The sequence below is a fragment of the Myotis yumanensis genome, unplaced genomic scaffold (assembly GCF_028538775.1).
Source record: "Myotis yumanensis isolate MYYU_CA2020_CCGP unplaced genomic scaffold, mMyoYum1.0.hap1 SCAF_1, whole genome shotgun sequence".
In the NCBI taxonomy this organism is placed as follows: domain Eukaryota; kingdom Metazoa; phylum Chordata; class Mammalia; order Chiroptera; family Vespertilionidae; genus Myotis; species Myotis yumanensis.
Window position 1 is genome coordinate 215,412,757 of NW_027223752.1, and position 25,670 is coordinate 215,438,426.

General features: G+C 42.6%; 1 protein-coding gene across 3 annotated transcripts in view; it reads left to right on the forward strand.

Annotated features, from left to right (window-relative positions):
• Window positions 1-25,670, forward strand: part of RBM47 (RNA binding motif protein 47) — a 161,785-nt gene that overhangs the window by 45,147 nt on the left and 90,968 nt on the right. The window lies entirely within an intron of this gene.

Consider the following 25,670-nt stretch of genomic DNA (forward strand, 5'->3'; position numbering starts at 1 on the left):
CTTCCAGAGTACTAAAGAATGACTACTCCACTTTTATTCTCCAGAATGTATTTATTCATTCATTCACTCATTCAACAAATATTTCTAGAGTGCCTGTTGTTTGCCAGGCATTGTATTTCGTCCTGGACATCAGTAATGAATAAAAATAGCCGTTGTGTATGCCCTAAAGAGCTTTGATGGGTGACCTGTCATGGTCTCATTAGTAACAGGAGGAGCGTGGTTAGTAAGGCATGCTTGACCATGTGCTGAAACACCTCCGTCTCCTGGAGATGCCTGGATTTCCTTGATGTTGTTGTGCAGTGTGGATGCTAAGATGGGTTTTGCCCAAGAAGCCCCACCGATGTGGTTACCCTGGTTAACCAACACCACCAGTTTGAGGCAAAGAAAATAATAGGCAGTTGTGTAATGTATGCACTTCATCTTTACGTAAGACCTTTACAGAACAGTTTAGTAGAGCCTAATGAAGCAATTAGGTATATATGGGGTAATTTAGTTGCTTCTTTACTTCTACAATAAATGTCACAGTTTTTGATGATTGCAAATTTGTTCTGGTGCCTGGAAATGAAATGGATACACAAGAATTAGGCTCACAAGGCCTGCATGGCTCAGTGGTTGAGTGTCAAGCTGTGAACCAGGTGGTGCCATTCAATTCCTGGTCAGGGCACATGCCTGGGTTGTGTGCTCAGTCCCCATTGTGGGGCATGCAGGAGGCAGCCGATCGATGCTTCTCATCATTGATGTTTCTATCTCTCTCTCTTCCTCTCTGAAATTAATAAGAATATATTAAAAGAAAGAATTAGGCTCAAAGGAATTTGATCTTATTTTCCCCTTTTCATTTTTATTTGGCTTATGAATTTCATTCCATACAAGTTTTTTTCCCTGTGTACAGTAAAGTTTTAAAACAAACAGCAGCAACTCTGTTTTTCTAGTTTAACTAACATGGAAACACATAATCCTCTTAGTTTTCTTGGTTTTGCGAACAAGGATTTGTTGGGATAAAATCTTTAAGTAGTCCAGTCACATGGAGTAGGTATTCATGTAATGACCTCAAGTACAACCTACTAGAAAAGCAAAGTAATGAATTAATAATGTCCCTTGGTTATTTTCTCTGCTTTGTTTCTCAGCCACATTTTGTGCAACTTTAATGGAAGTAGTGAATGCACAGTAGTTCGCCCCTGTAAGTGGAGGGTAGTCAGTTCATATTCTGCTGCTGCTCTGTGCAGCCCAAAGCCACCAGCTGCTTGTGGCTTCCAAAATGTGGCTAATGTGACCGAGCTGAATTTTTAACTTTAATTAATTTAAAAACTGAGGCACTGTAAAGTATTTTTTGTTAAACACAACTTTATTGGTAAGCTTAAAGTATGTTGGAGTAACTTGGATGTGTGAATCAACTTTTTCAACTGTAAATTTTATGTTATACCGATTATTTCTGATGAAAATTTAGCATCCAAATTGGGATGTGGTTTAAGCATAAAATACACCCAGATTTGGAAGACTTGGTTAAAAAGAAAAATTCATGTGAGCTATCTCATTTAGTAATTAATTTTTTATATTGATTATATTTTGAAGTGGTAATGTTTGGGATATGTTGAGGTTAAAGAAAATATATTAAAGTTAATGTCAGCTGGGTTTTGTACTGTTAACATGTGGCTACCGTAAATTTAAAGTCATACATAAGTGTTTCTCATGATGTTAATACGGAAGAGCACTGGTCTGGTGGGTCACAACAAAAGGTTCCGTGTCATGGTCCACAGGGTTCTCACCAGTTTACCTTGTGAGGACATCAGAATGAGCTCAGTTAAAAACAGAAACAACGAAGTCTATGTCATAGCAAATCACAAAACATATGTAATAATTTGGTTTTTTAAGCTTGTCAAAGCCAGAGGGTCTTGGATAATTTTTGACTGCAAAATTGCGCCATATATTTAATTTTACTTATCATGGAAAATATCATAATTTGAATTTTGAAATTTTATTTTATTTATTTTATTTTTTGTTAATCCTCACCTGAGGATATTTTTCCATTGATTTTTAGATAGAGTGGGAGGGCTGGGGAGGGACACACAGAGAGAAACATCAATGTGAGAGACACGCATCGATTGGTTGCTTCCCGGACCAGGGCCAGGGATCAAGCCTACAACCAAGGCATATACCCTTGAACCTGGGACCTTTCAGTCCTCAGACCAATGCTGTATCCACTGAACCAAACCAGCTAGGACTAAACTTTAAACAACTCAAAGGACTAAACTTTAAACAACTCAACTGGTTAAGAGGCGTTCAACATTATGGTTAAGTGAATCTAATTATAGATAACATTATAAAGCTCTTAAATAATATTTTATGCTATGAACACTGAGTACTTGTCAGGTTTTGGAGTCAGGCAGACCTGTGCTTGAATTCCAGATCTGCCATTTTCTAGTTGTGTGACCTTGGACTAGTATTTTAAACTTGCTAAGCCTTGGTTTCTTCATTTATAGAATTGGACTATAATAGTCCCTACCTAACAGCATTGTTACAAGTACTAAAAGTTATAACCCACATAAGTTACCTGGCATCTGAGATGCGCTCAGTTGTTGATAATAGTTGCTGATCACAAAGTTGTTGTTGTTGTTATTACTATTGGCCTTATAAAATATCTAACATTCTCCTCAAGCATCCTATTTGCTATCTTGCTGTTGCATCTGGAAGGTTCTGTCAGAGCTGCCATTCCTTTGCAAGTTGTTAAAGTTATTTTAGTATTAAATTTACTTGCTCTACTTGTGCTTATCCTTGACCTTGTTTTGTTTTCCTTTTATCCCTTCTTGTTCTTTGCCCCATTCTGCAATTAGCCTTTGATTCCAAAGTTTCTCTTCCCCTACTTTGTCCTTTCTGTAGTGGGCACATTCTATATCTCTACTAAAGTTTTATTTATGAGTATGTACTAAGCACTTACTATATGCCAGGCTCTCTGATAGGCGCTAGGAATACAAAGATGAATATAAAGTTCCTGCCTTCAAGGTGCCTACTCTTAGTCCAGGGAGTTTATAAATAAGGACAATAAATGTCACGGGTACCCTCATAGACGTTGGAAGAGAGTCCAGTGTGGACAGGGGCAGGACTGAGACAATGGATTCTACCAGGGTGGTGATTAGGAAAGATTTCTTAGAGGAAGTGACAATTGAATGGTTTTGACAAATGAGCAGGAATTGAGAGTAGGGCATAAAGTTGGAGTAGAAACAGGCAGAGGGCCCAGTGTAGACACAAGAAATAATGCGAAGCCAGAGTAATGTGTTCAGGCAATGTCAGTCCAGTAGCATCTCCTTGTATTTAGAGTAAGACCCAACTCCTTTCCATGGCTCCTCAGGTCTCTGCCACCAGACCCCTGGCCACCTTCCCAACTCGGCTCTTTCTCCTCTGCCTCTATCACCAGATTCCAGCTACAGGTTCCTGTTCCTGGAATTAAACACAAAACAAGCGAACCAACTTGCTCCTGCTGCAGGGCATTTGCACCAGGATTTTGCCTTGTGTGTAGATTGTTCTTTATCAACTCTGCTAGGCTTCCTTCATTTCTTTGTTCAGTTCTCAGCACAGCTACCTCCGAGTGGCCTTCTCTTGGGGATCCCTGTCAGGCTGCACCCATTGCCCTGCTGTGTTCACCTCTCAGCACCTACTGCTGCCTGAGAGTATCTTGTTTACTCGTGTATGGATGGTCCGTCTTTCCCTTTAGTGTGTGAGGCCTTGGTGCCCGCCTACCCCCAGCACCTAGCACAGTGCTGACACATCGCAGGCACTCAGTAGGCACTTGTTCGAAGAGCTTGATTCTTGGGGAAACACCCCTAAGTTAAGGTGTTCTTCTCCCCAGTCACTTCAGCTAAGTTGCTGTGAAACTAATGCTAGTTTCTGGAGTGATTGTATCTTTTGTGGGAGGAGGGGAGGCAGCTCTATCAGTCACATTCCCGAGAGGAAACAGATGGACACTCAACAGGATAATTGAGGAGCGATTATTAAAGGGGTTATCAAGGTTTAGGGAAACCAAGAAGGGAGTGTGAAGTACTGCCAAAAACAGAGAGAAAATAGTTGCATGGAGCAGGCCCGCAGCCACCCTGCTGTCACCCGGAAGCCAGGGAACCCATTGAATAAATGCCCTGACCTTCTCTGCTCCCAGTCTCTCATCATCTGCCTGTGCCCCCATTGGCTTAGCCCAGTGGGGTGCCAGAGGGCTAGGGAGACAACTCCACATGATCAGCCTCCAGCAGAGGGGAAGGGTGCAGAGCACAAGGAGAGTAAATCATATAATGTGTCATGCCAATTATTTTGTTCCTTAATCAAACACTGTTTTGTATTGTTACTTATTTTATATGTTACTTATTTTATATGATGCCAATCAGGGAAAGGTATTTGAGGACAGGGAAAAGCTTACAGCTCCTTTAACACCCTGGAATGATGTGATGGGGATTATTCCTCAATATGTGTGAATTTTGAGTCTTAATTGAATAATATGTGAAAACTTGTAAAATTAACATGTTCTGAAACCAGAATATTTTGAGTAAGTCTTAGGAATGACAAGCCACAATTTAACCCTCCATGATAGCTTGTTCATAGTACCCCAGTGCCTGGGATGCAGGAATGACAGATGGTCCTTTTTGTGTGCGTGTGTGCTTGTTCAAGTGCATCATTTATGACCACAATCATGGAACTCCATTTGCTTGCCAGGCCTGACAAAATTCTCAGTAGGAAAGTGGATGATTGATGAACCTTCCAGGGCACTTTCTCTGTCTCAGCTCACTCTATTCTAAGGCTGATTATATTCCTAAAGGGTTAGTGATTCAGCATTGTCCTATCAAGTAATGTATTTTAGGAACAAAAAGAAAGTGATTTAATTTGATGTTAGAAGGCAAAGCTAAGTTCTAACATAATCTGTTCTTTATCATTTGTTGAGAGCTCATGATGTAGACCCTGAATTTTAAAATGTAACAGGAAATAATAGCTACCTCTTTTGAGCTCCTACTCTGGACTCTACCTGACGTGCAATCCAATAGTCTCATATAGTTGGTATTAGTGCAGTTTTATTTTGGAAATAAACTTAAGTCAGGAAAGCTAGATTCAGGATTCAAGCTTGGCATCTCTCTGAAGCCAAGGGCCAGGTTCTTGCTGCGTGCACAGATGCCCTCAGGCGAGGACTGCCAGGACCCTCATCGGAAGCCTGCAGTGGGGTAAGGGTGGGACTGTGGAGCTCTTCAGCGAAGAGGACAGGGCTGAGGTGGTCACGAATCGCTCTCTTGCTTGGCTATGCTGTCGGAAATCAGCGGCCACGGAGAAGGAGGAGCGGTGGTGTGGAAAGGGCCATGAGGAGGGCCACTGACACCAGTTGGTGGACTCATTGGGGAGCACTGGCAACCATAATTTCAAGCCCCTCTCCTTCCAACTTGTAGATCAACTGTCACTGTGCTTATGGTCATAGGGCCTCTACCATGTGTCTGAGTTCCTCATTTTGTACCCAAAGGTTATCTTGTACTGTTAGGAATTCTTGGAGCCCTGAAACCAGAAAGAGGATTTAGAGTTTCAGTTCCAAATGAGGAACCTAAACTCATTTGTCGAGCAGTTTGACTCTTTCACAACTGAGAGAAGGTATTGGAGACTTGGAGGAGGAAAATGCGAAAGAGAAAAGGATTCAAGCAGCCAGGTCAGTCACTTGGGTTCTAAGATTGTCTTTTTTAAAGCGAAAGTAAATCAATTTAGAAAATACCCATGAGGTGGAATCCTTTGACTTTGCTAACTAAAAAAAGTTTAGTGGAGAAAGATTTCCTGGTGGGTATTCAGCATGTTGGGTATTTCAGCAGAATTAGAATTTGGGAGCACTCTGAAAACATTTCCGGGTAAAAAAAAAATTAGTAGATTTTGCATACGATTTTCTGCACAGTAATGATCAGGGTGGGAGAAAATGCTTTGTATTCCTGCTGGTCAGTAATTACCTTAAAGTCCACTTTCCCAACGCAGTAACTCCAAAATCACTGAAAAAAATAAAAAATAAAAAATGGCAGCAAAGAAATGGCCCACAGGGCAAATGCTTCAGAGGCTATCCCCAGAGCTTCTTGCTAATGTGCCTTTACCCACACGTGTGGCCACGTGCTCTGATTTGCACAAACTCCACACAGGGGGTCCAGGGAATGATCTCCTCCTCCCTGAAGCCAGACCTTATTTTCCATCAGTACTTTTAAAAGTGACAAAATGTTGAGGGCAGAGACAATCTGAACTAGTAATCCTGTTTAGTGGAAGGTTTTTATTCATTGATGGCAGCCCGGCTGCTTGAGCTGAGCATTATCTTGGTCAGTCCGCTCACAGCACGGACTGTTCTCACACCATTTACAGGTGGAGGATCGGAGGAACAGAGAAGTTAAGTCTCTTACTCTCTTGCTATCCTATGTAGCACTGTAATTCTCGAAGTTAAGGTAAAAGAGAAAATTATAGGAAAGGCCCTCAAATATAAGCTTTTAGATGTAAGAACAATGCACTTTAAGTAGGCTTTGACACTAGGTAAGGGTACAGAAAGAAAAAGCTAAGAAAACGGAAAATGAATGGAAGTAGAAAATGGAATCAGAGGGTCATCATTTATTCCACCAATACCTGTTAAGCACCGGGAATAGAATCCTAAGTGTTGGTTTCTTTACCAGGGAAAAGCACAATGGTCCTACATCTGTCTAATCAGAAGATTTGTGCTGAAGTAGGAGAAAACGCCAGTTTGAGAGTGTCTGTGATAAGGCTGAGATTGGGGCTTTTGGTTTCTTGTTTGGCGACATTCCTGTCTCTTTGTAATTCTAAGGTTATTCCAGACCTTTTAAAAATAAATAAATAAATAAATAAATAAATAAATAAATAGCATGAAACACCATAGGAGAGGATCAGGAAAGGGAATACAGGATTTTTTTTTTTTTTTAAATTGGGGCACAGGAGGAGAAAATAATTGGCAGAGAGGAACAGCATTATTTTTGCATAGAATCTGACCAGGTGCCTGTTACACTCTCTGCATTGGTTTGGACTGTCACGTGAGCTGTCTCTAGAACTGTCTTCATTAAGCTATCAACTCCAGGGTCTTTCTGAGGCCACCTGCAAGGAGTTTCATCTGCAGACAGGCTGTGGGTCAGGGACCCTCCTTGGTGAGCAGGCATTTCTGTTTGAGGAAGTCCCCATGGCTGTCCCGTGTGCGGCTGGGGTCACCAGCATGCAGAGCTGGAGTGTGGACGCAGCGATTGGAATGGAGCCTCTTTCCCAGAACTGAAACTGGTCCCATTTGTTGGCTCAGCACTCGAGGAAGGCTGTTCCAGGAAGCAGACCCAAAGGAACTAACACAGTCATGTGTTCATGAGTGACTCACTCAGGGTTTCTACTTCAGCACGTGACCCTCAGGCCACCAAATGATTGGGGTGGGCTGCAAGTTACTGATTCATTCCAGGAGGGGCACCTTATCTGAGCAACTCCCTTCTTTCTCCTGGAATGGCTTGAGTGACAGGTAAACATTCAGCATTCACTGTGGAGCCAGCCTGCCTGAATCTGAACTTTATTTAGTATCAGTTTCTTCTGTAAAATGGGCATCAGGTTCATAATACTGCATAAGTTTTCTGTGACTGTTATCTGAGCTCACACATGCACAGTGCTTATCACAGTGAATGCCTCGTGGTAATTATCAACATTCGTCAAGAAAGAGGAGCTGCTGTCAACCACTAACCCTCAACCCAAATGATTTCTCATTACGATGTTAACCCATTACATTTACTTTTATTTTACAGTTCGTGAAATGCTTTCATATGTGTTATGTCCAGTGATCCGAGGATGGAGAGCAGTTAGAATATTTTCCACATTTTATAACAGACCGATGAGAGAGTATAATCAGGGAAAGCTAAGGGGAATGGTCTCAAGGAATGCGTTTCATTGCCTGAGGTGCCGCCCCAGGTGGAGTTTCTGGGAGGCGGCTCCACCAAGGCTGACTGCACACCCTGTCCCTTAGCAGGCTGTGTGGACCTCAGGGCAGGCGAGATGCCCCAGGACCCTCTCCCAAGGAGAACCTGGACGGGGAACGGGGTGGGTGTAACTGGGTGGGGATAGAACCAGAGGAACTACTGACAAGTCTGAGACCCCAGGAGACTCCACCCTTCCCACTGGGGCTGTTTGCCAGGAGGCAACCACCAGGCACAGAGAGCGTCTGAGAGATCAAACTCTTTTTTTTTTTTTAAATTAATAAATCTTTATTGTTTAGATTATTACAGATGTTCCTCTTTTTTCCCCCCCATAGCTCCCCTCCACCTGGTTCCCACCCCACCCCATGCCCTTACCCCCTGCCACTGTCTATAGGTGTAAGATTTTTGCCCAGTCTCTTCCCGGAACTCCCCACACCTCCTTCCCCCCAAGAATTGTCAGTCCACTCCCTTTCTATGCCCCTGATTCTGTTATATTCACCAGTTTATTCTGACTTAATTTTTAGGTTCACTTGTAGATAGATATTTATTTGCTGTCACTTTGTTGTTCATAATTTTTATCTTTACCTTTTTCTTCTTCTTCCTCTTCTTAAAGAATATCCAAACCAGGATTATATGAAATGCTGAAGGATATTCTTTAAGAAGAGATCAAACTCTTTCTTTCCCTCCTGCGGCCTGCCCGTTGGGAGCTTGTTATACGTGAGGCCAGGCACAGAGGAAACCGTGAAGAAAACCAGATTTGTCTCTTCAGAAGAGAAAATTCCAAACGACCAAGTGGCACTGTGCTCTTGGCCAGCAGAGTGGCTTCACTTGTCTTTTCAGCGCTAAAACCAGGGCAGTCCCAGGAAAACCCTCAGGGGTTGGTCACCTGGCACACAGCGGCCCTGATCAAGTGGCCCAAGGCAGATTAAGGACAAAGCCATTACTCAGATGCCAAGGCCGGTAGCTTGGTGAGACTCCTTAAAGGTAGCTATGGGAGTAATATTCCCTTTGTGAATGATAGTGTTTCTCTCTGTGGGGCCAAAACCCTCCCGACCCAGACCTCCCTCCAACCCCCGACCAGGGTTTTTCTTTAGGAAAATGACCACCTGATCACCTGTGTAACCTGTTTGAGTTATTCTTAATTTTGTGTTTTTTCCCTTCAATTATATTTCTTCCAGTATTTTGATAGCGATCTTGCTCTTTTCTTCTCCCCTCCTAAAGTATTTGATCATGTGGTTACTTTTGAAATTCTCAAACATACCTACAGAATCCAGGTTTGTCTAACAGCCTGGAAGGAGTCATTTCTTTGAGTTTTTTAAAATCTGGAGATTCTGCCCTAAACGGTTTGGCTCAGTGGATAGAGCGTCGGCCTGCAGGCTGAAAGGTCCCAGGTTCGACTCCGGTCAAGGGCATGTACCTTGGTTGCGGGCACATCCCCAGTAGGAGGTGTGCAGGAGGCAGCTGATCGATGTTTCTCTCCCATCGATGTTTCTAACTCTCTATTCCTCTCCCTTCCTCTCTGTAAAAAATCAATAAAATATATTTTTTAAAAAAAAGAATCTGGAGATTCTTTCTTACCTCTGTTTCATTTGTCTCAGTAGGGTGGGTCCCCCGAGGTTCACTGGAATCTAGCAAATATAGGTCTTCAGGGTTTCTTAGAAAAATTATAATTAAAATTTATGGGTTTTTTGTTTTGTTTTTACTAGAAAGCTTGTTTCTCTCAGGGTAGAAGCTTTTCCCAGGCTATTTCTGAAATAATGCAATGATGTTCTATGTAGGCACTTTAGGAGGAGCCTCTTGCATTCTTAGAGAAGACGGTAGATGTTAGAAGTCCAATAACCCACAACACCCACAGAAGGCTGCAGAACTGAAGACCTGCACAGTATGGATTCCTCCACCTGTTCAGCTGGCACTACTCTTTCTAATTTCTTTAATGGAAAAATATTCTAAATGCTGCTCTTCAGTTGCTATGACAGCTTTGTGGCAAAACATCATCTGATTGATCTTTTCGCTTTTAACAAATTAGAATTTAAACCAGAGCTATCTAATACTATTTTTAAATTCTTAAAGTCTAGCAGAGATAGAAATTCCAATTATCTTTATTAGTAAACTGTTCCAGTTTGTAATCACCCTCAAAATAAAACTTTTTTCCTTTTCTTAACCACTGAAGATAATTTTCTTCTTTATAATGCTTATTTTATTAGGACATATTTTAATCTAATTATGAAAATGGTGCAGGCCACTAAAGAAACAGAGAGGAACACAAAGGAGAATATAAAAATAATCTGTAATCCCACAAACCAGAGATAATTGTGTTGGAATTATACATCTTTTTAAAATGCATGTAATATATGTTCATCAGGTTTTCTCCTATTCAGTTCTCGCTAGGGATAGAAAACATTTTCACAATTTTCTGGTGAAATTTAATTGATTGTACTTTTAAATGAATAAATAAGGCGTTTCATAGGAAAATTAAATGAACAAAGAATGCATTATGATGAACACAACACTTTTTTATTAAGTTGTTTTATTCAAATAAATTGGGCTTGGGTACCAAGGTCCTTAGTTTCTTATCTGTCCTTTTGGAAATTTTTTCATGCCATGCAGGCAGATATACTTGTAGCTTCTACTCCTCTCCTTCCTTTCCACAAAAGATAGACTATTAGGTGAGTAGTTTTGCAACTTTTTTTTCTTCACTTTGCAATACATTTTGGAGATCTCTCAATCTCAATGCATTGAGAGCTTCCACATTAACTTAAAAAAAATGACATAATAGTCAATTGTATCCATTTACCATAATTTATTTAACTTGTTCACTGTTGATGATCATTTGGTTTGTTTCCAGTCATTTGCAATTAAAAAAAAAAATGCCAACTAACTTTTCTTATACTTACCTCATTTTGCAAGTATTAAATATCCCTATAGGATAAATTCCCCAAAGTATATATGCAATAGTAATTACAATGTGAATATAATATAGTAATTATAATAGATACATAATAAAATGCATGTGTCCTCCATAAAGGTTGTACCAATATACATATATTCCCATCAGAAATACATGAGAGTATCAGTTTCCCTACATCTTTGACAACATATTAACACATTAATATGTTACTATCAACTTTTGGATTTTTGCCATCTTATAGATGAGTATTTCAGTTATTTTCAGTTTGCCTACTTTAATAAAATTGAAGGTCATTTGTATTTTGTCAGCTATCTGTTTATATTCTCTGCTCATTTTTTCTATTGGTGTATCAAGCATTTCCTCATTTATATGCATAAGCATTTTATATATTATAGGAACAAGCTCTTTGTGTTGTGAATTATGAATATTTTCCTGTTGATCATTTATCCTTTGATTTTGTTTGTAGTTTTAAGAACTATTGTATGGACTTGAAATTATAAGGCTTTTACTATGGCTTTTGGTTTATGAGTCATGGTAGAAAGGTCTTTCTTATTTCAAAGTTATGAAAGAATTCTCATGTTTTCTTGTGAAACTTTTTCACATTTAAATATTTAATTCTTCACACTTAAATATTTGATCCATTCAGGATTTATTAGATAGCAGGTATGAGATATGAGGTACAAATCCAACTTTTTTTTTGCTAAATGAATATCTAGATGTCCCAACACCAAGTCCTGTCTCTATCCTATACTAGAGGCCTCATGCATGAAAATTCATGCACTGGAGGGGGGTCCCTCAGCCTGCCCTGCCCCCTCTCACAGTCTGGGAGCCCTCAGGAGCAGGAGGTGACCCAGCGATCAAGGGAAGGCAACGCCCCCATCACACCTCTGCTGCTGCCAAAGCTGGTAGCGCAAGCCTTGGCCAGCCCTGGTTACCTGCGCCTTGGTCGGCCCTGGTTACCTGAGCCTCCGGTGGCCCTGGGTGGCTGGGCAGCCGACAGCTGAGGCTTGCCTGTGCCTTGGGCTGGCCCTGGGCAGATGGGGCTGAGGGGACTGGGCAGCACGATCTTGTGGCTGTGGGTGCTGCCATCTTTGAGGGCATGGCAGTCAATTAGCATATTCCCTCCTTATTGGCTGTGGGTGCCACCATCTTTGCGACTGCATGAGGGTCAATTAGCACATTCCCTCTTTATTAGATAAGATAGTAATCCTATATAAGAAAAGGCTAATATGAAACTGAATGGCGGAATGACCGGTCACTATGACGTGCACTGACCACCAGGGGGCAGATGTTCAATGCAGGAGCTGCCCCCTAGTGGTTAGTGTACTCCCACAGAGGGAGCGCTGCTCAGCCAGAAGCCAGGCTTATGGCTGGCGAGTGCAGTGGCGGTGGCAGGAGCCTCTCCCGTCTCTGGAGCAGTTGGACATCCTCCTAGGGCTCCCAAACTGCGAGAGGGTGCAGGCCAGGCTGAGGAACGCGCCCCCCGCCCTCCCCCTCCCTGAGTGCACGAATTTCATGCACTGGGTCTCTAATTGGTATATAATACCTCTTTCATCGTCTATTGAATTGCCATCCATACTTCCTGGATTTTCTTTTTCATTCCATTGTTCCAACTACCCCTGTGCCAGCATTCTTTTTTTTGTATAAGTGTCTGTGTTTTATCATCCCATATCCCCCTTCATTAATTTGGAATTCTATCTTTTTAAAAAATAGTATTTACCTTATAAGTTTCTGGGCTGCTTTTAAGTCTATTTACCGACCTTCTGACTTATGTGCTATTCTTGTCATGTTTAATTAGTATTTTTAATTTATTAAATCTTTGTTTACATTAAAACCTCATAAGACATTGCCATGAAAGTTTTATATAGCCGATGTTTATTTAAATTTATCGTTCTTATTGCTTTTTATCCTATCCTGTATTCTCTGACTTACCCTCCTGACTATTTTCTTTCTGCTTAAAGAGCGTTCTATAGTGGCCATCTACTTGCAGTGAACTCTCACTATTAATTTGACCGAGTATGTCATTATTTTCAGTTTCATTTTTGAAAGATTTTGGATGAGAATGGAATTCTGTGCTCATAGTTTTGGTTTGTTTTCCGCCATATTGAATACATTCTACTGTGTTTGGCTTCCTTTATCAGTGCTAAGAAGGCAACTGTCAGTCTAACTATTAGTCCTTTGGAGATAATAACTGCATTTTGTATAACAAGCAAAATTATTATAGTTTGTCTAATAATTTCAATAGCTGAAGTCCCTGTGAGTTTAATTTTGTTTCCTATATTTTTGCCGATTCTCACTCATGTTGTCTGGTTCTCTTTGACTGGATGCTGGATTTTGTATTTGAAATGTTTTTATAGAAATAATTTGAGGTCTGGTGTTCCTCCTGGACCACACTATTTATTTATTGACGCTTTATTCTATGTTTCAATATCTGATAGTGCTGCTTGCCCTTCAGTCAGAATTGTCCTGCTTATGAACTTTGGGATTAACTTGTGTACTGCCAAACCTCCCTTGCTTAAAAAACAAACAAACAAATGAACAACAACAACAACAACAACAACAAAAAACTCCATTTTTTTTGGAGGTGAACATGTTAAATTTATACATTAATTCAAAATGGCATCTTCTGATGTTGAATCTTTATATTCAAGAGTATGGGAGAGAAAATACTTTGAAAAAGAATGTTGTTGGGATTCTTAGATATAAATTGCATTCATGCTTGGATTTTAAAACCGTTATCTGAGGCCACTGGAGCCAGTGTTAGGGTATTTAATATAGAAATAATTATTTTAGATTGTCTCATTTATAAAGCATGGTAACATTAGGAATGATGTGATATAAGATTTTTGACCTCTTGATTCTCCAATATTAGCTTCTATTTCCATACCTCTCTCATCTTGTTCCATCCCCAGTCATGTTGGACAACCAAATGCCCGGACCTTTACCTGGATACTGTTGAGCTAGCCCCACATTTCTCTGGTTTTTATGGACACTGATCACATTCCTTTCCTCAGGTGCATTTGCTGTGCTATACACCAGTATAGGATACCCTACAAGAGTGCTCGTAATGCCGACACAGCATCTTGGGGTCAGAGGTAATAGAGCACAGTGTTTAAGAGAAGAGGATCTGGTGTCTCCCTGAACTGGCTTGAAGCCTTGGCTGGCCCCTTACCAACCTTTTAACCTTGGGCTAGAGCAGCGGTTCTCAACCTTTCTAATGCCGCGACCCTTTAATACAGTTCCTCATGGTGTGGTGGCCCCCAACCATAAAATTATTTTCGTTGCTACTTCATAACTGTAATTTTGCTACTGTTATGAATCATAATGTAAATATCTGATATACAGGATGTATTTTCATTGTTACAAATTGGGGCATTGCCTTATTTTTGAAGCAATTCTCTTCAACAATGTGTGGCATCCTCTTCTAGGTTCCTCTTTTTTAAAAAAATCCTCACCTGAGGGTATTTTTCCCATTGATTTCTAGTGAGAGTGGAAGGGAGGGAGGACTGGGAGAGAAAGAGAAACATCCACGTGAGAGAGGCACATGGATTGGTTGCCTCCTACATGCACCCCTATTGGAGCTGAGGAACCTACAACCCAGATACAGGCCCTTGACAGGTAATCAAACCCACAACCCTTTGGTCCACGGGTTGACACTCTAACGGTTAGAGTCTAACCACTGAGCAAACTGGCCAGGACTAGATTCTTCTTTGCCTTCTTTTTTCTTCTGTCTCTCCCTCTGTCTGCTTATCCTTTTCATTCTGTGATCTTATCATGTAGCCTCTATTTTTTCTTTATCCTAATCTATGTGTTTTAGGCTTACAGTGAAGGTGATGTGAGCTGGGAGGGGGTTCAGGGAGACCAGTTTTCACCAAACACCTACTAAACATCAGGCATTGTATCAGGTGCTTTCATATCCATGTTCTCACCCTCGTTTTGCAGTTGAGAAAACTAAGGCTCAGAGAATATGAGGAATAAGTTGCCCAGGTTCACACAGGTGGATTGTAACAGAATTAAGATTTGAGCCCAGGCCTGTTTCCCAAAGCTACCAGGGCTGATGGTTGTGTGCGCTGGTACAGCCATGCTAGTTTTAAAAGATTAAAATTTTTCTGTAACTCTTGGAGGATAGTTGCTGCCCCAAGCCTGCCACGTGACCCCATCACCGCCAGCCTGGACCTCCTAGCCCAGCCGTGGGCAAACTACAGCCCGCGGGCCGGATCCGGCCCGTTTGAAATGAATAAAACTAAAAAAAAAAAAGACCGTACCCTTTTATGTAATGATGTTTACTTTGAATTTATATTAGTTCACACAAACACTCCATCCATGCTTTTGTTCCGGCCCTCCGGTCCAGTTTAAGAACCCACTGTGGCCCTCGAGTCAAAAAGTTTGCCCACCCCTATCCTAGCTGCTTCCCCAGGAACCCCTGGACCTACCCACAAGCCAAGCAAGTACAAGGTCAATGTCCAGCCCAGCAGAGGCAGCAAGGCCCCTGCTCCAGCTTCAAGGCCGCTCGTGCAGATGTGTGTCAGTGCCCTTGGGGCCCTCCTGCTCCTAACCACCCTGCGCGTAGTATCAAGTATCGTGCTGAGCGCTGTTTAACATCACTGGGGCTGCTCAGGATGAATGAGAAAGTTACTTCCCAGCTCATTAATGAAACTGCCATTTGGGATCAAATCAGAAACACTGTGGAAGCTTAGCTGAATTCATTGCCTCCCTTGCTGGAGTACAGGATGAAGACAGTTGCCTCTGGGGACAGCTTTGGATTTTGTGTTCTCACCAAGACTGAGGTTGCTGGAGGGAGCAGTTCCTCAGCCCCTGCCCAGTCCCGCTCCTGCTACCTAACCTACCCAAGCCACCCACCCAGGGCCCTCCCTCTAGGCCTTCAGGCCCTGGGGCCCTTGCTTAAAAGCTCCTCTGCCTGTCCGTGCCCCTGGTGTTACTTTTAGAATCATTTCTATTGCACTTGGGCAAAGAGATTTTTTGGTAGGGTCGGGGGTTGTGACTATATCATTTCTAAGATTCATTCTTTGGAAAAAAGGCATTCTGTGTTTCAAAAGGCCATTTATAAATGAACTGTTCTGAAAGCAAGATAGGGACTTACCTTATATTCTAGAAGGAAACTCGTTGGCCTATGTTTTACTCTTCCCCAAATCCTGTTGTTTTTGTGGTCAATGATAAACAACAGATGTTACCTGTGCCATTTATTTCTCTTACTTTAAAGCCATACCTTCCCCAATCTTCAGAGATGCCTTGTTTTCATGAGGATAGGCTAAGTAGCAGTGACCCAGACCCCCATATGTCAGTGGCTTCCCCAACAGAAATGTATTTCTTGTCCTTCCTGATGTGTGTGCACGTTAGTGGGGTCTCCTCTCCATGAACTTACTTGGAGATCCAGACTGCAAGGGGCTTTGCTTTTTCCCGTCCCGGTATCCAGGGCTGCCTGGGCACTGCTCTCCCCGTCAGCCAGAGAAGGAAGACGCCAGAGGAGAGAGAGTGCTTGGGCGATTTTTTAGGGCCAGGGCCACACTGCATCACCTTGGCTCACATCAATTCCTCTCCATCCATTGGCCAGAACTGTCAAACGGTCAGGCCTAATGGTGGCTTCACTGTGTGGGAACCTGGCCTCACTGTGCTCCAAAAGAAGGGAGCCACCTGTGCACCTTGTATTTTTCTTAACTTTCAAATACATCTGGCATTTATGCTTGTAAATGTGTCCTTCTGAAGGTCATGCCTAGAGCATGTGCTATAACAGTTCTGTCACTTTTTTGCTTTAATTTCAAGAAGTAGCCTTGGTTCCACAGCCTCCCTGGGAGGCGTGTTTATTCCCTCTCTGTATTAGAGAGTAGGTCAGGCGGGAGGTCAGCACGTGGGAGAGCCCGCCGGGCTTTGCCTACCGGACACCACCCTCTCCATTGTACGTGCAGCTGGAGAGGCCTCAGTAGGTCTGGGTGGTGTGACCTTGGACAAGTCATCTCTCTGAATCTATTTTCTTATCTGCATCAACGAGTAGATATCAAAGGTATTTCACTGTTTTAAGATTTTGGCCTCTGGTGATCCTGCGTAATTCTAACAGTCATAAAGTTTGGAGAACATTTTGTAGCTTTTGCAGCCATTTAATCTTTTTTTTTAAAAAAATGTTTAATGGCCATTTATATTTTCTTTCTTTTTTAAATATATTTTTATTGAAAATAAAAGCTGTTATACAGAGAGGAAAGGAGAGGGAGAGAGAGATCGATACATCAATGATGAGAGAGAATCATTGATCGGCTGCCTCCTGCACAACCCCTACTGGGGATCGAGACTGCAACCCGGGCATGTGCCCTTGACCGGAATCAAACCTGGGACCCTCCAGTCCACAGGCCCGACGCTCTATCCACTGAGCCAAACCAGCTAGGACCATTTAATCCTTTAAAAAAAACGAAAAGAAGAGCACCACAGAGCCTCAAAGTGTTCATTGCTTAAATGCTATTTCTGAAGCAAAAAGGTTTTATTTGGAGCCAGCCTTGTTGAGTGGTGAACAGTTTGGAGGTCAGTAAACCACACTAAAATGTACTTTTGATTTTAGCGAGGGTGAGTGTTTGGGAGATTTGCCAACCTAATATAACACACGGATTCATTCACTTTGGATAGTTTTAAAACACATGTTTATGCTGCCTTATCATTGAACTTACCTCTCTCTAGGATGTGACACTTGAAGCTTTCACACCCACAAAATAGGACTCTCATCCCCTGGAGTTAATTCTTTACTGATATCTCTTTTAAGAAGAATATTGCTTCTGAGCAGTCCTATATATTGACCCAAACTACTCAGCAGGAAAAAATACATCGTCAAGTTTGTTGTATAATAGAGTAGAAGAAACGGGTTCCAAGTTATATATAGATGAGCAGACCATGTGTTGTGGACCTCTAGCACGTGTTACTGATCGGATTAATGATGGATGGATGGATGGATGGATGGCAAGAGATTTCTGATCTCCTAGTAGAAAGATCTCTTATTTTAAAACAATGGAATAATGCCAGAAAAACCAAGGTGTAAGTCTCAGCCTACCTCTTAGGAACCTTTTTTTTTTTTTTTTTCCCAACAAGACAGTATCCCCAAGCTTCAGTTTCTTCACTGAAAGTAGGCTTAACAGTCCCCACCTTGTTTGGTTGTAGGATTAAAACCAGACACATAGTCTGTGTTAATTCAGTGTCTGGCACATAGCCCGTGTGAAAAACATGGCGAATAATGAGAGAAAAGGGAACAGCATCAACTTCTGATTTGGTATGGTGGTCAGCAGTCAAAGGGGACACTGTGCAGACTATATTGAACTTGAGATGCACAAGGAGGTAGGGAAGATCAGGGAGCAGGGTGAGCCCTACTTCCAGGCTGCTCAGGCTTGTGACATAAGGCGGCACTGGGGGGAGTCTGGAGAGCCAGGCATCTGTCCTTCCACCCGAGGGATTAATTATAAGCTCCAATTAGGTTTTCAAAAAATTGAACCTGCAAAGATTGCCTTGAGCTCCATTGGTCATCTGAGGGTGGGAAGGAAGTGGTGGGCCATGCGAAACCTCACTCCTGTGCCTGGGGGCCGAGGAGATGAGCACAGCTCAGAATGTCCATGCCCTTGTATTTTATTTTATTTTATTTTATTTTTAAATTTTAAATATATTTTATTGATTTTTTACAGAGAGGAAGGGAGAGGGATAGAGAGTTAGAAACATCGATGAGAGAGAAACATCGATCAGCTGCCTCCTGCACACTCCCCACTGGGGATGTGCCTGCAACCAAGGTACATGCCCTTGACCGGAATCGAACCTGGGACCCTTGAGTCCACAGGCCGACGCTCTATCCACTGAGCCAAACCGGTTAGGGCAATGCCCTTGTATTTTAAGGGCTGACCTTAGTGAGTGCTGCACGCATCGTGGGGGGCTCTGCACTTCTCACGGAGTGCATTCAGATTCTGCAGGTGATGTTGGTGGAATCTTTTACTGCCAGTGACCCTGGCCATGTTAGGAAATTCCTCGTGATTGTGAAAATTCAGAGTGGTTTGGCTGTGTTTGGACAACAGCGTTTCAGCTGACTGGTCTGGTTTTTAACTATTGGGCGTCTAGGAGGGTTGGGAAAGAAATGAGAACAGGGTAATGCCTGAAAGTGAGTGCCTGGCTATGGGTGAATGAGTCAGAGACCTGCTTGCTAATAATTCATTAGCATCTGTCATAGGTAATTTGACAAAAAAAAAAAAAAAGAAAGAAAAGAAAAGAAAAGGGGTGGGAGGTGGGAGGGGAGAGCGAACATTAAAAACTGCTTGAAATATATAGATTTGAAAGGACACGGAGTTATCTATCTCATTTGTGTTTTGTTGGGCTTGAGAGTCAGGGCCGGGCATATTTTGTGCTGCCAGCAGGAATGAGGAATTGAGAAATCACGAACAAGTGTTCTTTCTACCCTGTAATAAGGGGCCTGACTTGGCAGAGCAACAAAAATCCTGCTTTTGTGCCACCAAGAGCCTCCCCGATGTGGGTGGGATCCGCAGGGTGGTGGAGGGGATATTTCATGAAGCTAAGAAAGAACTTAGCTCAATTCAGATGTTCTCTGCCCCTGTGTTGGTCACTCACATAAACAAAGTTAGAGCCTGTGTTTTATATTTAACACTCAGTCTTTCTTCCCAGACACTCAACTCCCCTTTTAAACATTTCAGACAAAATCCACAACGTTTGCTTCAGATTTTCTCCCTTGACACTGCCCTGCACTCTGGGGCTCCAGTTTCCCCACCTGCAGTAATACCTGATTTGAACACTAAAAAAGGCAACCGTATAAGAAGGGCAGAGGCCAAACACTGGTGAGGGAGCTGTGAGAAATTCAAGCCAGTATGATTTACACTCGGTGTGTTCCTAATCTAGCTGGGAAGACAAGATCTAAACAGGTTAGAAGTTAAATGCTAAGAATAATAGAGTGAAGTAACCACCCAGAACTAGAGAGATAACACGTCACTGGCAGCGCATGATGAATTTCCCAACAGCATTGCCCAGGCATTGAGGCTTTCACAAGGCAGAGGTTGGCGAGGACCTCGTGTGTGTCTGCTGTGAGGTGCTGCCAACCCCTGGCTTTCTTTTGTGCAACTCAAGACTCATTCATTCATTCACTCATTCAACAAATATTTCTGGTGCTACTAGGATGTGCCAGGTGCTGTGCTACCTGCTAGGGATGCAGAGGGGAGCAAACAGGCAAGGATCCTGCCGTCACGGAGATTGTGGTCTGGTGGGGACAGCCAGGCAGTGAACAAAAGGACTCACACGTATTTCAGGGCAGATCATGCTGGGTGCACCAAGACGTGAGAGAGAATGAGGGCGGGTATTTACTTTGGGGTGTTGGGAAGGCCTCCCTGAGGAGGTTGCATTTGAACCGAGATGTGAAGACTGGAATCCACCCCAAGTACTTGGTGAAGTGAGAACGCTGCTGGGCCAAACTAACTAGCATCTTTTACTTCCACAGATAAAAAGCCAAAACACGTTTATCACTGCTCTGTGTTCTGGACATTGGGGAAGTCCGTCTGCAGTGAGCATGTGCTTCCATGCACACACACACACACACACACACACACACACCATCTCTGCTTGCACAGCCTCCCGCTCCACCTACAGCTCTCCCACGGCACTTAGCAGAACGTATGAAAGAATGTGGGAAGATCATAGCAGATCCCTAGCAGGTTTGCCTCGGTGTCTCCCAGAAGCTCCTGGACAGGCATTCGGGGAGGGCAATGTTTTGCTCACCAAAAAGCTTTGTATGCCCTCTTCCTGAACGTGGCTATGACCTCCTAGGAAATCCACTGTGCGCGGGTTACCATCCCCAAGCCCTCCTTTAGCTGGGGTCATCGCTAGTCCTAATCAGTCTTCATGGTGACAACACAAGTCCGCCCCCGCCATTCACCTCTGCATCTCATTTCCTGGAGCCACACCAGACAAATAGTTGAGGCAATAACTGTTTTGCAGGTCACATCGGCGGCATCAATGAGAGCGGCAGGATAGTGTGCCCCAAGCACACCTGCAAACTAGCCTGTTGTCACACTGAATAGCACCCCCAGCTCCGCCACCACCTACGTGTGTGACTTTGGACAGGTTACTTCTCTGCGTGAAGGTAAACCTGAGACATCCTGGCCTGAGACCCACTGGGTCAGATGTGCTTTGGAATCCAGAATATTTCAGATGTTAGAAAGATAATGTGCTGATGCACTCCGCATTGCTTAATCCCACTAGCCAAGTCTGTAGCAACGCCCCCTATTCAAACACTTCACTATTTCTTCAGCAAAGCACATGGGTATGCAGACCTACTGGACAAGAGGAAGTCTGCAGGGAGTCTCAATAGAGACGACAGTCTAGATTTGGCTGCTCATTGATTTCTGAAAGGGACTCGGGTTTTGTAGTATCTCTTCCACGAGTGAGGTGTTTATCTTGGGAGGAGTCAATGAAGAGATGTATGTGAAGTGCTGAGAACAGAACGCACTGTCCACGTGTAAGCTGTGATTATAAATGAATTTACTGTTATTACCAAACCACTGTAGGCTGAGTATAAACTGAATCTGCTCTGTCATTTTCTTCTCTTCTTCCTCCCAGCAAATGGGCCATGACTGTGTGCCGGATGCACTGCTAGGTGCCGCAGGGAAACAAATATGAACCACACCGGGCTCCTGCCCTGCAGCACAGTCTCGGCACCCAAGGCCGAGACCAGTTCACTGCCTGCTTACCGTCCCTCCCTCCCTCCCTCTCTCCCTCCCTTCCTCCATCCTTCCTTCCCTCCTTCCCTTTCTTGTTTGCATATCCCAACTTTTCATAGTCCACGTTTTCCTTGGTATTTCCAGGCTGTGCTATTTGAGTTATGTTAGAATTAACCAGGCCCCAGATGTACTGTTGGGCCTCATATGTTGTCAAGCTGCATATTAAAGGGAGAGAGGACAGGAAGCAATAACACATGACACAGCAACTGGAAATGGCTCTCGGGTAGGAAGTTGTAGTTGAGACAGCGACGAGGGGAAGTACAGAGCAGTCGGCGAGCCCTGAGAGCAGGATTACGGGAGCTGTTACTCAGGTGCACTTGTGCTGAGCGCATTCTTTGTGCCAGGGACTGTGCTGGGCCCTGGGATTATGGAGATGAACAAGGCAGGCACTGTACATCCTTTAAGCGGTCTGGTATTTGCTGGTGTTTGCTGTTTCTGTGTGTGTCTGGAGGTACCAGCCAACCTCTCTGAGCCTGTGTACTTATCTTCAAAACCAAAGGGCTTGTAACTAAGGCCCCATTTTACCTTCCAAAGTCTGTGGTCCCAAAGAATTATTCAGCAGAGCATGTTGGTCAACCACTACCCATCACTCTAGGATTCGAGTAAAGGATATAGACTTTTCTTGCCATAGGAGAGACTTGAGGCAGACCTTGTTGATACCAATAGCATATTTTATTAGGGTTTATCATCTCCCCAAGCAGATTTATTATCATTTCTCAAATAATAAGTACTGGCCACAGTACTGGCTGTGTTTGAGGAGAAAAAGCCCCATTCTCTCATGGAGCTCACATTTCAGTGGGGCAGAGAGATAATAAAAAGTGATAATAGTAAATAAATAGATAATGTAATATCAAATACTAATAAATGCAGAGACAAAAAATGAAGACGGGAAAGAGGAAAGTGAGTGTAAGGTTCGTGATTGGAAGTTTGTTGTCAAAGATTAGTCCAGGAAGACTTCTCGGAGGTGATGTTTGAGACCTGAATCAGGGCGGCCGAGCCCTGTGTCTGGGAAAGGAAATTCCCGGGGAGAGCACATGGAGCCCTGGGAAGGATTTTGGATTTTATTCCAAGTGTGAGGAGGAGACATTGGAGGGTTTTGAGAAGGGAAGTGACATGACTCGATTTCAAAAGAAAGGTCGCTGTACTAGAATATGGGCTCGCAGTCATTCATCAGGCGTGAATCTAGCCCTGGTGGAAGTTAACTTAGTCCAGCCTCACACTACTGATCTGGACTCGATGCATTTTTAACATCTCAACAGCATGTCTTCATCTATATCAGTGGTTCTCAACCTTCCTAATGCCGCGACCCTTTAATACAGTTCCTCATGTTGTGGTGACCCCCAACCATAAAGTTATTTTCTTTGCTACTTCATAACTGTAATTTTGCTACTGTTATGAATCGTAATATAAATATCTGATATGCAGGATATATTTTCATTGTTACAAATTGAACATAAATAAAGCACAGTGATTAATCACAAAAACAATATGTAATTATATGTGTGTTTTCCGATGGTCTTAGGCGACCCCTGTGAAAGGGTTGTTCGACCCCCAAAGGGGTCGCAACCCACAGGTTGAGAACCACTGATCTATATCCTTATCTTTTCTCTCTACATTTCTTTTACAAAAGGCCTTGTATGAAGATGAATTGCTTTCTAAAGAGAAAATGATGTCATTTTTTGAGTTCCTGCTTGTGCCATCTTTTATCTTCCTTATTCGTTCACCTTTTGAAAGATATGCCATTTCATCCTCCCTCCTCCCTCCCTTCCTTTTCTTCTTGTCTACTTCCTTCTTCCCTCCCTCTGTCCTTCCTTCTTTGCTTTTATTAAACAAATGCTTCGTGTTTCATAAGACACCTAGATTCCCCACGTGCCGGTGTTAATAAAGGCCAGTGTTTTGGGTTGTATTTGCTTGGTTGTTGTTTTCTTTGTTCATGTAAAGATACCTTGGGAATGTTGAATAATATTCACAGATGCTGGGATTGAAACTTCGGTTGTTCTCTTTGCCCTCACCTTGTTTGAGACACATGCTTGCTTGTGATATGCAGCTTCTGTGTTGCAAAAATGAAAGTGTGTGCTGGAGTACATTAAAATTAACCGACAATTTAAATGGAGATACAATGTCTTCTGAATTCATCAACCTCAAACCATATATGTTTTGTGGCAAGTCTCTTTTCTTAGTTATGGAAAGCTCAGCTGTGACACAGCCCATATGACCCATGTGCTCTCTTGGTGGAAACGGCCAGCACACCCGCCCTCGGTTACTTTGAGAAATAAATATTTGCAGGCAGGCTGGGATTGCCACCCTATTAGCTTAATAACTGCCTACTTCTGTGCTTGGGAAATATATATCAGAACCACCAGAGGGCAGCTTGTCCAGTGAAACGAGGGGTAAAAGTGCTGTTCTTTAGACATGGGATGATGAGGGTGAATTTTCAAAATGTTTCTTGCATAAGCAAGCTCTTTTACACTCCTAGCCAGCTGATGTTTTTGGAAATTGAAAGTGTGTGTGTGTTTTTAAAATCCTCACCCAAGGGTATGTTTTTATTGATTTTTAGAGAGAGAGCGAGAAACATCGATCACTTACCTCCCATATGCACCCCGGCCAGGGATTGAACCTACCACCTAGGTATGTGCCCTGACTGGGAACTGAACCCACAACCTTTTGGTGTGAGGGATGACGTTCCAATCAACTGAGCTACCTGGCCAGGGTGGAAATTGAAAGTTTTAAGACAAGTTCTTTCATGCAAATCTGTTTTTCCCTTCTCTTTGGAATATACTAGTAAATATCAATTTTTCTGTGAATTCCCCTTCCCATCTTCCATCTTTATTCAATCTTTGTTGAAGTTTAATTTATTTTATTGATTTTTTACAGAGAGGAAGGGAGAGGGATAGAGTTAGAAACATCAATGAGAGAGAAACATCGATCAGCTGCCTCCTGCACAGCCCCCTACTGGGGTTTGCCTGCAACCAAGGTACATGCCCTTGACTGGAATTGAACCCGTGACCCTTCAGTCCCCAGGCTGACGCTCTATCCACTGAGCCAAACTGGTCAGGGCTGAAGTTTAATTTATGTATAATAAAATTTACACATTTGAAGTGATATTTGGAACATACATAGCCTTGGAATCACTGCCCCAATCAAGACAGAAATTCCCATCACTCTAGAACAGTGATGGCGAACCTTTTGAGGTTCAGCATTTTGAAAAACCCTAACTTAACTCTGGTGCCATGTCACATATAGAAATTTTTTGATATTTGCAACCATAGTAAAACAAAGACTTATATTTTTGATATTTATTTTATAATATTTAAATGCTATTTAACAAAGAAAAATCAACCAAAAAAATGAGTTCCCGTGTCACCTCTGACACGTGTGTCATAGGTTCACCATCACTGCTCTAGAAAGTTCTCTTGTGCCCCTTTGCATTCTGCCCTAGCAGGTCCCATGGCTCCTTGAATCTCTGAAAACATTTTACCTGAGACAAAGCATTTTATAAATTTAACATCATGATCATGCACAAACATTAGGGCCCTTTCTAAGAGGCTGTGGACAAACTCTAGAGATCAAGGAAATAGAGGCTGCTCCCTTCCAAGACAATTACTGAAGAAGTTTTTAGTCTGTGGTTGGGCTGTTGGTTTAATCTGGCTCATGTTCACTGAGAGGGAGGACTGTTAATTGTAGTCATTAATTATGCATTTGTTCTTTAAAGTTTATTTCTGCCTTAATAGTGGCTAGCACTTGTCACACTTAAGTACTTATTTGTATTAATGAACTCCGGGAATCCTTCTCAGGGGAGTGTCATTATTATCATATTCATAGATAAGGAAGCTGAGGTACGGTCACATATGGCCTTGATGGATAAAAAGAGTGAGTAGGGTTAGTTTCCTGATGCGAAATGTAAGATAAATGAAATTAAGAGCTTCTTAAGAAATGCATGCTCTCATTGACCGAAGTACCCAGCTTAAAAAACTAGTGCTTCTCTTTACGCACATAATGTCCTTGGGCAATGTCACCCAGGGCCACGGTTGAACACCATGACGATTTCAGTTCTGCATCCCTGACCTTGATCAACAA